Here is a 17,395-nt window from a genome sequence, read left to right on the forward strand (position 1 = left end):
GGGAGGGAGGGAGGGAGGGAGGGAGGGCAGAAACAACACTGACAGCTGAAAGAAAGATTCCGTTTATCCTCCGCGAGGAAGCCTCAAGCCTGTAGAATATTTAATTCTGACTATTATCTTGTGTTTCCAACAGATGAATTGTAATTCGCGGTTCTGAGGAGATTGCAACAACAACAACAACAAAAACCACCACCAAGAAACGCCGCCCGCAACCCTGCCAACAGCTGCATGAAACGCGGCGCTTGCTCTCCTTCTCTGCGGCTTCATGGAAATTTGTCACCGTTCTCTTTTTATCACATCCACAGCGGCCGTTTATAAAAGCTGTCGCTTTGGCCAGGGATAAACTCATGGAGGAGGAAAATCCGGAGCAGTTTGGGGCAATTGATAACCCTTGTGCTTCTTTTCCACAAAAAGACTGATGACTCTGGCAAGTTTGGGAGACTGCAGAAAATGGGATTGACTTGATGCTTAGATCTCAGTGAACCAGGGCAGCATAAGTCATTAGTGAATTGGATCCATACCGGGATGCTAATTATGCCTAATGCAGCCCAGCATTGGTCCAACACTCCTAAGATGCACATCCATTTCACTCAGATAGAATGCAAGAAGCCATGGTGCAGACGAGCCCATGAAGATTTATTTTTCATGTAGCATATATTCCCCTTCCAATCCTCCCCTTCCCTCACCCTGACTGCATTCCCTTCCTCCAGCCACCCCCAAAAACTCTAACTTGAATGAATGAATAAGTTTATTGGCCAAATATGCATATACAAGGAATGTGCCTTGGTGCTCCGCTCACAAATGACAACACAAACATACAGTTAACAATTAAGAATAAAGCATAAACACATCAAAACATTAAGGATACAACTTTACGGTCTAAACGTGTGGGTGAAAATAAACCAGAGCAAAAAAGAGACTACAGACTTGTTGCAACACCCGGGCAACACAAAACAGTATGTGTGTGTGGGGGGGGGGGGGGGGGGGGGGAGGGGGGCTGTTCCTTTTGGGGCTTCATTATGACTACTTCTGCTGCTATTTTTAAAATTAAGTATTAAATGGTATTTTTTTTAATGGGCGGCATATTGGTGCAGCAGGACAGTTGCTGTCTTACAGCACCAGAAACCCGGGTTCAATCCTGACTATGGGCGCTGTCTGTACAGAGTTTGTACGTAATCCCCGTGACCACGTGGGTTTTCCCCGGGTGCTCTGGTTTCCTCCCACACTCCAAACATGTAAAGGTTTGTAGGTTAATTAGGTTTGGCAAAAATTGTAAATTGTCCCTAGTAGTATGTGCTAGTGTCCGATGGTTCACGTGGACTCAGTGGGCCGAAGGGCCTGTTTCCGCAATGTATCTCCAAACTAGAAAAACTGATCATTGCAAGCAACCATAGATTTATCTTAGTTTGCTGTTCTCAGTAAAGCCAGACAATAAAAAAAACAGAAAATAGACACAAAATGCTGGAGTAACTCAATGGGTCAGGGAGCATCTCAGGAGAAAAGGAATAGGTGAGGTTTCGAAATCTATCTTAAGACTGAGAGTCAGGGGGGTGGGAAACTAGAGGCATGAGCATGCAACCAACCAGTTTGGTTAATCTGACGAGCTTCAGAGAGGTCAAACTAAACTCAAAGTGGACCTAATGACCTGCCCTTAAGGAAAATTAAAATGCATGAGATGCCAGATTGAAATTTCATGAAGGATGTTTCTCGATTTAAATCTTCCTAATCCTGTCTCAGTAATACGGAAGACTAAAATAAACCAGGAAGAATTTAATGGCAGTGGCAGGGAAAGCTGTGACTACCAATGAGAGAAATTCAAGGCACTAATTTCTGCAGAGAATTTAACCCCCTTCAGCTATATTTTCCCCAAAAGGGTGTCGGGGAAAGTTTAGTGATGTGGTTAACACTGTACCAAACCAATCAGATTCTGATTGAAGTGATGTTAAATCATTTTATAAACATCTTCTTATCAGAAACAAGTTTCAAAGCGATCATTTTAAACTGGTGCCGTATGAAACGCAAAGTTATCAACGTAGGCAGATTGAAGGTTGTGGAATATTGCAGTGTTGGGAGTTAGATTTCTTCACATAACCTTTGGTGTACTTGCAGATATTTTCTGCATTTTTTTTTCCCCATTGCATTTGTATCCTTGTCTGATTTTTCAAAGGCGTGATGAATTAAAATGAGATGAACCACTCTGAGATAATATTACAGATTATTACCACAGCATGGTGTCAGGGAAAATAAAGAGACTGTCCTGATTCCTCCTGCTCACAACCTCGGACATTCAAAGCACTTTACGACCAATGAAATACCCCTGAATCATCAGCACTGTTGTTGCAGTCAATGCGTACACAGCAAGATCCCACAGCCAGCAATGAGATAATGACCAGCTAATCTCCTATTGTAATGCAGAATGATGAATGGTTTGGCCAGTTCGCTGAGCATAATCCTTCATCCGCCTTCAGAGGCATGTCCTTTGGATGTTTTGAGAAAGTAGGCAACACTGCGGTTTAAGCCTTGCCACCTTTGGCGGCCTTGTGGCACAGCTGGCACAGCTGCTGCCTCACAGTGCCAGGGACCCGGGTGCGATCCTGACCTCAGGTGCTGCCTGTGTGTATTTCACACAGTTTCCCTGTGACCGGGAGGGCTTCCTCTGGGTGTTCCAGTTTCCTTGCACATCCCAAAGATGTGTGGGTTTGAAGGTTAATTGGCCCTCTGTAAATTGCCCCTAGTGTGTAGGGAGTGGATGAGAAAGTGAGGTAACATAGAACTAATGTCAACGGGTATAAAATGCTGGAGTAATCCTGGGTCAGGCAGCATCTCTGGAGAAAAGGAATAGGTGGCATTTCGGGTCGGGACCCTTCTTAAGTGATAATGGGTGGCTGGTGTGGAGTTAGTACACCAAAGGGCCTGCTTCCATGCTGTATCTCTGAACTAAACTAAACATCCCATCAAAGTGATGTCACCTTCAACAGCATCTTGTAGCACAGCACTCTCTAATATTGTCTTACCACATCATTTTTCCTAATCAAATCTGCAAAGTGGGACTTCCTCAGGCTGACAGAGTTACTCACTGAACATCAACAGTATAAGCTTTAGGTGATAGTAACTCATCTCTAATAAAGGTTCATAATGAGACCCTGGGAACAAGTGACCCACTTCTCCTATCTTGGAAGTCATCTCTCAGCGAAGGCCGACATCAATGACAAACCTCACCACAGCCTTCGCTGCACCCACACCGCCTCTGTTCAATGGTGGCGAAAGGATTTGAAGACCTCAGTGTGTAGGAAGGAACTGCAGATGGTGGCTTATACCAAAGATAGACACAAAGTGCTGGAGCAACTCAACGGGTCAAGCTGCATCTCTGGAGAAAAGGAATAGGTGACAATTCAGGTCGGAACCCTTCTTCAGACTGAGATTAACAGGGGGGGTGGGGGGGGAAGAGGAAGAAATAAACTCGAGACGAGGAAATCAAGCTCAGTTTGCTAACCTCAGACCTGGCACAAAACTCATGTTAAACCAGACGGAGATGATCCATGGGCTTCAGTGAGTTTCTGAGACCTGGACTTTCTACAGCAGACAACTCAAAGCAATGGAAAAGCTAACCACCAATTCACTAGAAGAACAACTATAGCAAGATCAGACACGATATGCTGGAGTAACTAAGCGGGTCAGGCAGCATCTCAGCATTACCGTTGACTTACTCCAGCATTTTGTGACCCACTGATTTACTCTAGCATTTTGTGTGACCTGCTGAGTTACTCCAGTATTTTTGAACCAACATCTGCTGCTCCTTCCTGCACATAGCAAGATCAGTGTGCTCTCCCAGGGCAATGGCCCCTGGACTCAGGCCCTCATTACTCTCAATCAGCTCCATCATTTGTGTGCCCAACACCATATTCCCAAAACAGACACTCTAATCCAAGCTCTGCCAAAGGAAGAGATTACCAGGCAGTCAGAGGAATAGATTTAGGGATCACATAATGCTGGACTAACTCAGCAGGTCAAGCAGCATCTCAGGAGAGAAGGAATGGGTGACGTTTCGGGTCGAGATCTTTCTTCAGACTGATGTCAGGGGAGGGGGCAGGACGAGGGATAAGCTCAAAGCTTCCTTAAATAAATGCACCATCCACGCTGACTCTTTTGATTGAAAGATACAGCATGGAAACAGGCCCTTCGGCCCACCGAGTCCATCGATCTCCTGTTCACATGTTATTTCTATGTTAGTTCTATGTTATTTCACTTTTGCATCCATTCCCTACACAAGAGGGGCAATTTACAAAGGCCAATTAACTTATAAATCCACACACTTGGTTTAGTTTAGTGTAGAGATACAGTGAAGAAACAGGTCATTCAGCCCACTGAGTCTGCACTGCCAGCGATGCCCATATATTAGCACTATTCTTCCTACACACTATGGACAACTTACAATCTTTACCAAAGCCAATTATTCTACAAACCTGTATGTCTTTGGAGTGTGGGAGGAAACCGGAGCACCGGGGGAAAACCCACACAGTCACAGGGAAATCGTACAAACTCTGTACAGGCAGCACAGGGTCGAACCCAGGTTTCTGGTGTTGTAAGGCAGCAACTCTACCGCTGTGCCACCCACCTTTCGGATGAGGGAGGAACTGGAGCATCTGAAGGAAACTCACACGGTCACAGGGAAAATGTGCAAACTTCACTCAAATACTTGAGATCGGAATCGAACTGAGGTCTTTGGTACTGTGAGGCAGCAGCTCTACCAACTACATCAATGTGATCTTAAAACAGAGGAGGAACATCACAGATGGTATTTTGTCCATTAATTTGGAGCCCACAGGAGCCAGAATAAGTGGCAGAAGGAGCAGACCGGCTCACAACTTATTCACTCACTCCAGCAGTTATCCTCTGGCCCTCCTATGGAACAGTTTGTGAATCCAACATCAGCTACCTCCAGAACATAGAACGTGGAATTTGCAGGCAGAATAAGAGATGGATTTAGCATCATGTTCAGCACAGACATTGTGGGCCAAAGGGCCTGTTCTTGTGCTGTACTGTTCTATATTATACGTTCTATGTTCCATAGAACAGCATGGAGCATGAACAGACCCTTTGGCCCACAACATCTCTGTTAAACATAATATCAAGACAAACTCTTATCTGTGCAGGTAGGAACTGCATATGCTAGTTTATACCGAAGATATTGCACATAATCCATATTCCTCCATTCCTCGTTTATCTATGTGCCCATCTTAAAGCCTCTTAACTGCCACTATCATGTCTGTCTGAAAAATCAGGGTAGAGGCAAGTCATCCTTGATCCTGAGGGACTTAGATGAAAAAAAAGAATAACGTCCCTCATATCTATATATATACTAGAAAAGAGGGCCCGTTGGGCCCGTCCCCACACCCCCCATTCTCTCCTCCCCCAGCCCCACTCTTACTCTCCAAGATGTTTTTTTTTTTTTTCCTAATCAGATGTGCAGTACTTTGGTCAACGTGGGTTGTTTTTAAATGTGCTATACAAATAAAAGTGACTTGACTTGACTTGCAATAACAAAAAAGACTTCTTGGAAGCTTTTCGAAACAATGTAGCCGTCACAAGCTGAAAACTAAATCCTTGCTGAAAACTAAATCCTTTTCTGGAAACTTTTGGAAACAAATGTAGCCCCTTGAAGAAAAGGGTTAGAAATGAAAATTTAAACTTTAATATCTCTCTAGCTTTAAAAAGGTAGCTTCAATTTGAACGAAAGTACTTACAATAGTTGCCCAGGTTAATTGTGAATACGGCGGTACAAAAATCGTAGCGCTTTGGTGTACCGTCTTGGAGGAGTAGGGTTTGTAAGTTAAACTTCCGTACATACACACATACATCCCTACATACGAACGCAGAGTTTTAGTATTATAACTAGAAAAGAGGGCCCGTTGGGCCCGTCCCCACACCCCCCATTCTCACTCCCCCAGCCCCACTCTTACTCTCCAAGTGTGCCCGTTGGGCCCGGAAAAGAGGGCCCGTTGGGCCCGTCCCCACACCCCCCATTCTCTCCTCCCCCAGCCCCACTCTTACTCTCCAAGTGTGCCCGTTGGGGAGGGCCCGTTGGGCCCGTCCCCACACCCCCCATTCTCTCCTCCCCCAGCCCCACTCTTACTCTGTCCTCCTGATCTGTGTATGTCAAGTGACCACTATAGCCTTCTTTTTTTTTTTTTTTTCCTAATCAGATGTTTTGGGTTTTTTTCCTAATCAGATGTGCAGTACTTTGGTCAACGTGGGTTGTTTTTAAATGTGCTATACAAATAAAAGTGACTTGACTTGACTTGACTTGACTTGCAATAACAAAAAAGACTTCTTGGAAGCTTTTCGAAACAATGTAGCCGCCGTCACAAGCTGAAAACTAAATCCTTGCTGAAAACTAAATCCTTTTCTGTAAACTTTTGGAAACAAATGTAGCCCCTTGAAGAAAAGGGTTAGAAATGAAAATTTAAACTTTAATATCAAACTTTAATATCTCTCTAGCTTTAAAAAGGTAGCTTCAATTTGAACGAAAGTACTTACAATAGTTGCCCAGGTTAATGGTGAATACGGCGGTACAAAAATCGTAGCGCTTTGGTGTACCGTCTAGGAGGAGTAGGGTTTGTAAGTAATCTTCCGTACATACACATATACATACATACATACGGAATGTTGGACCGCAGAGTTTTAGTATTATATAGATAGATAGATAGATAGATAATATAGAAGATATAGATAGATAGATAGATATATATATATATATATTTGACTAAAACTCAGATCTTATATAGATATGTATATATATATTTGTATGTATATATATGTGTCTGAAAATGTGGACCAACAGCCAAAACGGTAAACCAAAGCGCAACAATTTTAGCACCACCTTAATCACCACTGTCCTGCTGACTGTTTATAACAAGTTTTATTTAAATTGGTCTTATATTTTTTGTTAGAGATTTTAAAGTTTCAAAATTTCATTTCTAATTTCATTTCAAAACCAATTCTTCAAAGTGCTCTGCATATGACGTCACTATAGGGCACGCACGACCTCTCTCCTCACTCACCCAAACAAGATGGACGCCGTTAGCGAGGCCACCGCCCGCCCCTCTCCTCTTTCCCCGCTCCCCATTCTCCCACACCCGGGGGACACTCCGAGCAGGAGGGAGATGGTTGGACTGATGGTCCACTCATCGTTCCCTTCCGTCCCTTCAACCCACGGCGTCCTCGAGTGGGTCCTCAGGGGAGGGGGGTGGTGCTGGGGGGAAGAGAGAGTGGGGATGGGGGGAAAGGGGACAGTGTGGGTGGGGAAGAGGGGAGAGTGGGGGGGAGGGGGAGGAGAGAGTGGGGATGGGGGAAAAGGGGGGGTGGGGGGAAAGGGGGGAAGGGGGACAGTGAGAGTGGGGGTGGGAGAGGAGAGAGTGGGGGGGAGGGGATGGGGAGGAGAGGAGAGTGTGGGGGTGGGGAGGAGGGCAGGGTGGGGTGGGGAGGAGGGAATAGAGGGGGAAAGTGGGGGTGGGGAGGAGGGAAGATTGGGGTGGGAGGAGAGTGGGGTGCAGGCAGGGAGAGTGGGGGAATAGGGGTGGGGAGGGGGAATGGGGGTGGAGGCAGGGCTGGGGGAGTGGGGTTGGGGGGAGTGGGGTTGGGGGCAGGGGAGGGGCAAGTGGGGGTGCGTAGGGGAGATGGAGTGGGTCAGTGGGGGGAGAAGGGGGGAATAAGGGGGATTTAGTGGGGGGGCTGAGGGTGCTACACCAATACAGGAGAGGCTTTGGGTCCAGGGCTCCTCAGTCAAACCCTCTCCTCTTCCCTGTCCCCCCTCTATGAGGAATGGGCCCAACTTGGTCTAGTGTCTTATTAAAATTCAATTTGCCTTCAAAGCATTGAAGTTAAATACTTAATGCATTTGCTCTTTAAATGTTTAAAGCAATTAACATGGAGTGTCCTCTCACCCACCCTCAATCTGAAGAAGGGTTCCTACCCAAAACATCACCTGGTCCTTTTCTCCAGAGATGCTGCCTGTCCCGCTGAGTTACTCCAGCACTTTGTGTCTATCTTCGTTGTAAACCAACATGTGCAGACCCTTCTTACACATTTTGTCTCACCCACCTACCCCTATCACCCCAACAGAGAACATATAAAAGCAATTCAGATAACAAGTTACAATCTACAAGCAACAACCAGATTGTAATCATGTATTGGCTTTTCACTGATTGATTAGCAAGCAACAAAAGCTTTTCACTGGGAGAGGAATGGGTGAATTTTCGGGTTGAGACCCTTCTTCAGACGTTTGAAACGTTACGTCATCCATTCCTTCTCTCCAGAGATGTTGTCTGTCCCGCTGAGTTATTCCAGCATTTTGTGTCTATCTTCGGTTTAAACCAGCATCTGCAGCTTCTTCCTATTCAAAAGCTTTTCACTGTAGCTCGGTACACGTGACAATAAACTCAACTCCACTCCACCCCTCCCAAGTCATGCCCTGCCCTTCGCCCACATAGCCTTCCCCCATCCCACCACACTTCCCCTCCCCCATCCTGCCTCTCCTCTCTCCCCCACAGCCTCCCCTCCCCCATCCTGCATCCCCTCCCCAACCCTGTCTTCCTTCCCCATCCCTTCCCCTCTCTCCCCCACCCTGCCTCCTCTCTCTCCCTTATCCTGCCTCCCCTCTCTCCCCCACACAGCCTCCCCTCCCCCACACAGCCTCCCCTCCCCCACACAGCCTCCCCTCCCCCACACAGCCTCCCCTTCCCTATCCTGCCTCCCCTCTCACAGCCTCCCCTCCCCCACACAGCCTCCCCTCCTCCACACAGCCTCCCCTCCCCCACACAGCATCCCCTCTCTCCCCCACACAGCCTCCCCTCCCCCACACAGCCTCCCCTCCCCCACACAGCCTCCCCTCCCCCACACAGCCTCCCCTCCCCCACACAGCCTCCCCTCCCCCACACAGCCTCCCCTCCCCCACACAGCCTCCCCTCCCCCACACAGCCTCCCCTCACTCCAGCACCAGCTGCGCTCAGTCACCTGGCACCCTTCCCCTCAGAATCAAGCCTTTCTCACGCATTGCACGGAGCTGCAAGGATGACTAAGATTCTGTTTGCTCTCAGCTGTGATATCAGTGACCCGCCATGACCATTTGTGATTGCACAATATACTTGCAGCTGGAACTGAAGTTGTATTTGTGCCATGGTGTTGGAACGGTCAAGATGTGCTCTGGAGAATAAAGCAACCAGCTCCAACTGCCTCGACCCATGGCTCCATCCTTTTTCCATTAAACTGTTTTAATAGAAATCTGTAAATCTTTCAGAATTTCAAGGTTTCAGAAGGCTTTCAAGAAAACCAGTTAAACGCACAAAAAAATAACCCATTTAATTCTTGGTGGGTCCAAAATGATATATAAGACATAAAAGGCATCTCTTGCTACAGTTCAATGATATTAATTTTTAATTCTATCATTTCCATGTAATAATGTATCAATAATTGGCAAGAAGGGAATTTGCAGATCACTGTTTAGCTCACAATGGCTCTTTATATCCTTCTATTTTTAATGCACATTGTCTTTGCTTTGTTATAAATGTTGGGTGGGAAGAGGAGGCAGTGAGGACAACAGGTGAAAGAGGTTTAGGTGGATTACAGCCTAGTTCCAAGCAGAGAGGCTACATAACAAGGGACGCTCTTATTTACGGGCAGTTCCCACGGGCAAACTCAGAGACGGACAAGAAGTGTGGCTGGAAGACCATCAGTACAGTGAAAGACACTGGTCTGCCAGAAACCTGTTTGCATATAGGAGTTGGAAGGTCATGTTGCAGTTGCATAAGACATTGGTGAGGGCGCATTTAGAGCATTATGTTCAGTTTTGGGCACCATGTTACAAGAAAAATGTTGTCAAGCTGGAAAGACGTGCAGAAAAGATTTAAGAGAATGTTACCAGGACTCGAGGGTCTGATTTATAGGGAGAGGTTGAGCAGGATAGGACTCTATTGCTTGGAGAGTAGGAGGATGAGGGGTGATCTTATAGATGTGTATAAAATCATGAGAGGAATAGACAATAGACAATAGACAATAGGTGCAGGAGTAGGCCATTCAGCCCTTCGAGCCAGCACCGCCATTCAATGCGATCATGGCTGATCACTCTCAATCAGTACCCCGTTCCTGCCTTCTCCCCATACCCCCTCACTCCGCTATCCTTAAGAGCTCTATCCAGCTCTCTCTTGAAAGCATCCAACGAACTGGCCTCCACTGCCTTCTGAGGCAGAGAATTCCACACCTTCACCACCCTCTGACTGAAAAAGTTCTTCCTCATCTCCGTTCTAAATGGCCTACCCCTTATTCTCAAACTGTGGCCCCTTGTTCTGGACTCCCCCAACATTGGGAACATGTTATCTGCCTCTAATGTGTCCAATCCCCTAATTATCTTATATGTTTCAATAAGATCCCCCCTCATCCTTCTAATAGATCGGGTAGACGCACAGTCACTTGCCCAGAGAAGGGGAATCGAGAACGATGGACATAGGTTTAGGCGAGGGGGGAAAGATTTAATAGTAACCTGAGGGGTCATTTTTCCACACAAAGGGTGGTGGGTGTATGGAACGAGCTGCCAGAGGAGGTAGTTGAGGCAGGTAGTTTTACAACATTTAAGAAACATTTAAATTGGTACATGGATAGGACAGGTTTAAAGGGATATAGGCCAAAAGCAGGCAGGTGGGACTAGTGTGGATGGGACATGTTGGCCGGTGTGGGCAAGTTGGGCTGAAGAGCTTGTTTCTGCGCTGTATAACTCTATGACTACAACCGTGAGATGTCGCAGGGGATGTCGCAGTCCACTGGCCCGCTCCAGACTGCAGGAGTACGTGCTGAGGGACACACCGAAGTTTAGTGCAGCCAACGACAAGGCTCCGTGGGAGAGGAGCACAGTCTAGGGCCCTTACGCAGCGGGACATTGAGGGTCTGAGTCTAAACAAAAGAAAATGAGTGGAAAGGGTGTTTTGTGTCAAGACAGGTGTGAACACTACTGAGTATGACACTATTGAATGTATAGACACTGAGAATGTATGAAGAGTTTTCACAGGGTTTTTGTTTTGTATATTTTTTAATTTTCAATAAAGTTTATTTTTGAAATGAACACAAAAGATAGGGTGAAGGTCTCCATCTTGATATTTCATCACTGATCTCAGCCGGGCCATTTGAGGAAACAGTAAAAATAATAAGGAACACAGGAAACAGCAACACCAGCAGCTGAATGATGTCTCTTGGTCTGCTGTACTTCTTGTGATTTGGTCACAGTGTCATTGATACTTGTTGATAGAACATAGAACATAGAAAAGTACAGCACAGGAACAGGCCTTTCAGTCCACTCTGTGCCAACCCTCACCAGCCATAGAAAGCATTTTATCCAACTTCCAGACATAAAATTTATACACATCTGTTGCATAAAGTGTAATAAATACTTAAAGAGTTTACAGGACAGATGCAGGGAGAGTTAAGAGTCCCAACAGTCAGGATCACAGTCTCAAAATAAAGCGTATATTTAGGACTGAAATGCGTAGAGTTTCCTTCATTCAGAGATTGACCTTATCTTTGGAATTCTCTTACCAAAAGGGCTGTATATGTTCAGTCTCTGGTTGCACTTGGAACAAAGACTGATGGGTTTCTGGATATTAAATGAATTAAGGGGTATGGGGATATGGTAGGAAAATTATATTTGAGAAGTTTGTGCCCCAATTCTTTTTAAATGGCAGAGCAGAAATAAGGGATTGATGAAAGGTTTAGAGGGATATGGGCCAAATGTGGGCAGGTGGGACTAGTGGAAATGGGGCATCTTGGTCGACATTGGCTAGTTGGGCTGAAGGGCCTGTTTCCATGATGTATGTCTCCATGACCTACCCCTACTCCTATTTCTTATGTTTTTACACTAAATGGGTTTAATTTAGGCCATTCTATTTTAGGACCCAGGTAATTCTGATAGCTGGCAAATCAACAGAATGGCGGCTACATTGATTTTCATCCACATGAAGGTGAAAAGGCAGCACTCTCTGAAAGAATTTCTCGACAAGTGTATTTTGTACAAAAAAAACTGGGCTGGATTTTCAGTTCAAAGTTATCATGTGATCCCAGAATCTTTAAAGAAACTTTGTTTATGCCCCAGTTTATTGGTTTGCTGGTTCGTTGCAGAATATTTACACAAAAAAGTAGGAGATGAAAGACAATTCATAAAGGAATGTGGTGATTCTCAGGCTAGTGGATTAGTAAAAGGCCCACATTTAATCCCCACTTTGTGCAGAGCCAAGTGGCATCAGTCAGCACAGTGAGAGGGACACTGGAATTAACTTGAGCTATCATGGATCAGGGAGGGAAAGCTAGCCAGGATTTCTGCTTTGATCACTGTCCACTGCCCTCTGCTAGAACTCTGGGGACTTTGAGATGGGAAGGGGGCTGATTTAGCACTGACACCAAGGAGAATGAAATACTGGGCAGTTGGGCAGATTAGTCTGGTGCATCCAGAACTTGTGAACCGAATGCAAGTAAAGAGCCATTGACTCCAAAAGAAGACCACATTGAGAAGGGAATGGTGGACAAGAAATTCCCTCATCAGCTTTTAATTAGTCCTTTATTAAACAAAGGCATGAGAATTTATGTTTTAGCAATTGAAGGAATTAATGTTTACTCACTTTTCCCAAAAACAAAATTAAGGAGAACAAAATCAGTTAGACACAAAATGCAGGAGTAACTCAGCAGGCCAGACAGCGTCTCTGGAGAAAAAGAATCGATGACGTTTCAGGCCGAGACCCTTCATCAGACTGTGTCTTAACCCAGCTCAGGGCGGATTTTCCAACCCAAATGGTGTGAAATCTACAACTCTGAAGAAGGGTCCCAACCCGAAACCTTACCTATTCTTTTTTTCTCCAGAGATGGGCCGAAGGGCCATTTTCCACGCTGCATCTAAACTAAACCAAACTAAACTAAAGCCATGTGCTTTTGTGACAAATTGTAATCATGTATTTATTACACTTCTGTAAAAAATATATAATTCCAATCACCACAAATGATTTTACCTTATATTCTGTTGTCACAGCAAAAGTCACTATAACATTATTATCTATTCATAATTAGAGAAATTTCAGTAAATGTAATATCTTTGGTAAATTTCAGCCCTCTGCAGGGGAGCGTACAATAAGAGAAAATATTCACTAGTGTTAAATTAGTAAAGAATAAAATTCTGATAGCATAGTCCAGCATTTTGTGACTATCTTTGGAATAAGCCAGCATCTGCAGTTCCTTCCTACACAAAATCAAGTGATTTGTTTATCACTCAAGCAGAAGTGGGTTATAGATGATCACAGCACAGAAACATCCCATTCGGCAAATCAAGTCTGCAACTATGCTTTGTCCACACGAGCCACTTAGACTAATCCCAAATGCTTGCTTGCCAATTACTGTGGAGCACAATCTCATTCACTGATGACTATTCAATTTAATTTAGACATTTTTAATAAATGATATTGCTATTAGTCAGGCCATTTGATGGCTTTATTAAATTAATGCAACACGATGCAAGATTTCACTGAGGACAGCTATCATGATACAGGAAGGAACCGAACGCAGCAGATTCTGTGAATCAGGAGATTAAGCGTTTACTGCCTTCGAAGAACACAGATCAGGAGGCAAATCCAATACAACGAAAATCTACATGCTACATTACATTGCATTTAGTTTAACCAACATTGTTAATGTTTAAAATGAGGAGGATGGGTGCAATTAAGACTGGTATTGCATAAAATGGGGAAGTTTGGTTTCAGTTGTTTTCCATGAATCATGACTTTATATGCACAGTTATGTAACAAAACTGTGCTTGGAGGTGGCAATGTGTAAGTGTCTCACTGTTCCAACAAATAAGTGATTCACCTTACAGTTTAACAAACTAAGGTACAGGTCTGGCACTATTATCACTTCTTTAATAAAGTCCCCACGCGTGCTTACTTCAAAATGCATGTTGTAAATTGTTCATGATATTTAATTTGACTAAGATTGAAGATTTGAGTCTAAAATCGCAGAATGAATTCAAGTTAAAATAAGCACATGGACAGATTATGTTTAGTTGCAGATTCAAATTACTTGATGGTGTTGGCTTACAGGTTAAGAACTGAAAATAATTTTATCTTGCAAAAACTATGCGGAAAATTGAAATAGGACTGCTGTCATGAGCCATCAGAGCCAACATTCTGAATTGCTTTTTAAACCTGCAGCTCCCCCTAATGGTTCACGCTGTGTATGGCAGGCATATTGTCATTCACAGTCTCATGGTAACAGGCAATCTATTTTTCCATGAAGATATGATCTTTAAACTTAATGTTGAATCCTCACCATTATAAATTAAATGTGAAGAAACAAAAGATCGAAGCGTGCATGAAATAAAGTAGAAATACCCAAACATACGTAGGTAGACATCAACATTATATATGTTTCAGTAAGGCTTGGGTTTATTTTTAATGGTTTAAATTTCACAAAACTTGATGGACTGAACATATGGTTTCATTTTGTATTTAAATATTAATAAATTAGCTTGACATCCTGTATAATCAGTTTATGAATATGGGAATTTTGCCAGGGATAATTAAGAGTCGAAACAAAGCCCAGGTTGTTTTCTTTTGATTTGAATCCTTGAATTAGACAATGTATTTTGTACTGATCAATTCAAATTTTTGTTTATGTAACACATTGCAACCTTTTAAAAATCCTTACCCTGAAAATGCTTCTGTAAGTTCCTTGGGAAAGTTAGTATATCAGCAATTAACTTTCACCACCTCAAGTGCATTATATCTCAGAATATTTATCTTTGAGAACAAAATATTTAAGCATTGCCTAAAAATTATTGCTTTCCAAATTTCTCTTCATTATTGCTGAAAAATTGTAAAAAGCATAATTTTTCAGATTCATGAAACTTCATGAATAGATGCCTTTGTTGAAAAAACATCTGTGGTTTAGTTTATACAAAACCTGCCTAATTTTCGGGGCCAGGATACTACATTTTTCCTGAATTTTAGAATGGTATTGGAGTTGGATTCTTTAGTAATTTAACACAAGAGAATACATCTTCATGTTTCTCTTATTGTACTCTCACCTGCAGAGGGCTGACATTTACCAAAGATATCATATTTATAGTAATTTCTCTAATTTATGAATAAATAACAATGTTATAGTGACTTTTGGTGTGACAACAGAATTTAAGGTAAAATATTTTGTGGTAATTGGAATTATAGATTTTTTAGACATGTAATAAATACATGATTGTAATTTGTCACAAAAGCGCATGGCTTTAGATTTGTTTGGTTTAGTTTGGATACAGCACGATAACTGGCCCTTCGGCACGCCAAATCTGCACTGTATAGCGATTACCCGAACACTAACACTATCCTACACACTAGGAACAAATTACAATTTTACAGAAGCCAATTAACCAACAAGCCTGTACATCTTTGGAATGTGGGAGGAAATTAAACTGGAGAACCTGACAAAAACCCATGTGGTCACGGGGAGAACGTACAAATTCTGTATGGACTGCACCCGTTGTCAGGATCGAACCCTGATCTCTGGCACTGTAAGGCAGCAAGTCCACTGCTACGTCACTGTGCCGCCTGATAAGTCAGGAGTTTTTTGGGGAAAATGGCAGCAGTTCTGCACTTGCTTACATAGCCTTCAACAAAGTTTGTCATTTGGAAAGTCTAAATTTGCCTCCTGTCTCTTTATCTGCCTTTTCTTGATTAAGGTTTGATGTTTGGCTCTTCCGAACATCCATGCAGCAGAGCAGAATCTGCCCAACAATCCCAAAACTTCTGAACATCAGAAACACTCAAAATTATTGATAGATTTGATAGTTGGCCAAGCTTGATGAGTAGGGCTTGTTTTAACCTCACCACAAGGGCATTTACCCTGCACCAACCTTTCAAATCTCCAGGGCTCACCATTGATGATCAGGACAGCTTTTTGTAGGAAGTTGAGATTGATTAATCCACAAAACATTAATTCACACATCACCTAGGTCAGTGCCAAGCTGAGATAGCTTCCCAAGGAGACTCTGGGCTATGACCTACCCTGAAAACAGCCTTATTGCATTTGAATTTCATTTAAAGTTGTTCAAGTTTGTAAAAAAAAAAAGGTTTTCATAAAACTAGCACAGTTTTCTAATGCATATATTACAGAATTTACCCGGCGATGTCCACTTTTCCTGTGCCAAACAAACTATCAGATTTGTCTGTGCCTGTTTTATGTTGATGCCTGAATTATAGGTTTGCTGGGTGTTCAAGACTGTATCCTTTGTACATGTGACCATTTATTTCACACTATTTCTGTAACAGGGGTCTACCACAAGAACGTGAAACAGTGCACAGCTGGTATGCTCGCTGCCTCACAGCGCCATAGACCCTGGATCATGATCTCGGGTGCTGGATGTACTGAATTTACACATTCTCCCTGAGACTGTATGGATTTCCTCCGGCTTCTTTGACATCCTCCCACGTCCCACATACACGAGGCCCAGTTAGTGAATTGGCCACTGTAAGTTGCCCCTGGTCTGCAGGTGAGGGGATGAATTTGGGGGGAATTGAGAAGAATGTGGTGAGACTAAAATTTAATTAATGTGGAGGAAATGATGGTCAGTGTGGACTCAGTGAGCTGAAGGGTCTGCTTCAGTGATATATGTCTCTATAACATCAGCTGCCCAAACCCAAGCATTGCCCTCTATCTTTCTGGAGTATCATGGATAGAACATGTTTTTTCATATAAGCTATTCATGTGTTTTTTTCATATAGTGAATGATGGATTACATAACAAATGGAATAGGTACAGGGAAGAATTAAGCTAATGCGTGAAGGTAATCCAAAACATAAAGTCACAAAGCTACTCATATGTAAAGTCAGTCAGTAAACTCATTCAGTAAAAAGAAGTCTCATCGAATTTTTTCAAACTGCCTCTAGGAAGTATCAAGTAGAAGGTTTGCACTCCTGGGTCATGATTACTGGACGTATGCTTTGCATCCCATTGAATTCACCATTTTATGCTGACTTGAAGTGATAAAGAGAGATTGTAGATGCAACTTGCAAGGTTAAACTAATTGCTGGGCTAACATATATCCTGGAGCCTAACCAGAGACTAAAACACCGATGTACAAAGTGCTGGAGTAACTCAGCGGGTCAGATAGCATTCTGGAGAATATTGATAAGTGACGTTACAGGTTGGGATCCTCCTTCAGACTGATTGGAGTGGAACACTGGACTGGACTCTTCTTCAGACTGGACAGGACTGGGACACTGTTTCTTTATCGTGATCCTATTTTGCACAATTGGTAAGGTAATTACAGATAATGAGAGAACCAAACTGTGTTACTGCTTTGACATATATTCGGATATCATCC

Source organism: Rhinoraja longicauda, chromosome 7, assembly GCF_053455715.1.
Source record: "Rhinoraja longicauda isolate Sanriku21f chromosome 7, sRhiLon1.1, whole genome shotgun sequence".
In the NCBI taxonomy this organism is placed as follows: Eukaryota; Metazoa; Chordata; class Chondrichthyes; order Rajiformes; family Arhynchobatidae; genus Rhinoraja; species Rhinoraja longicauda.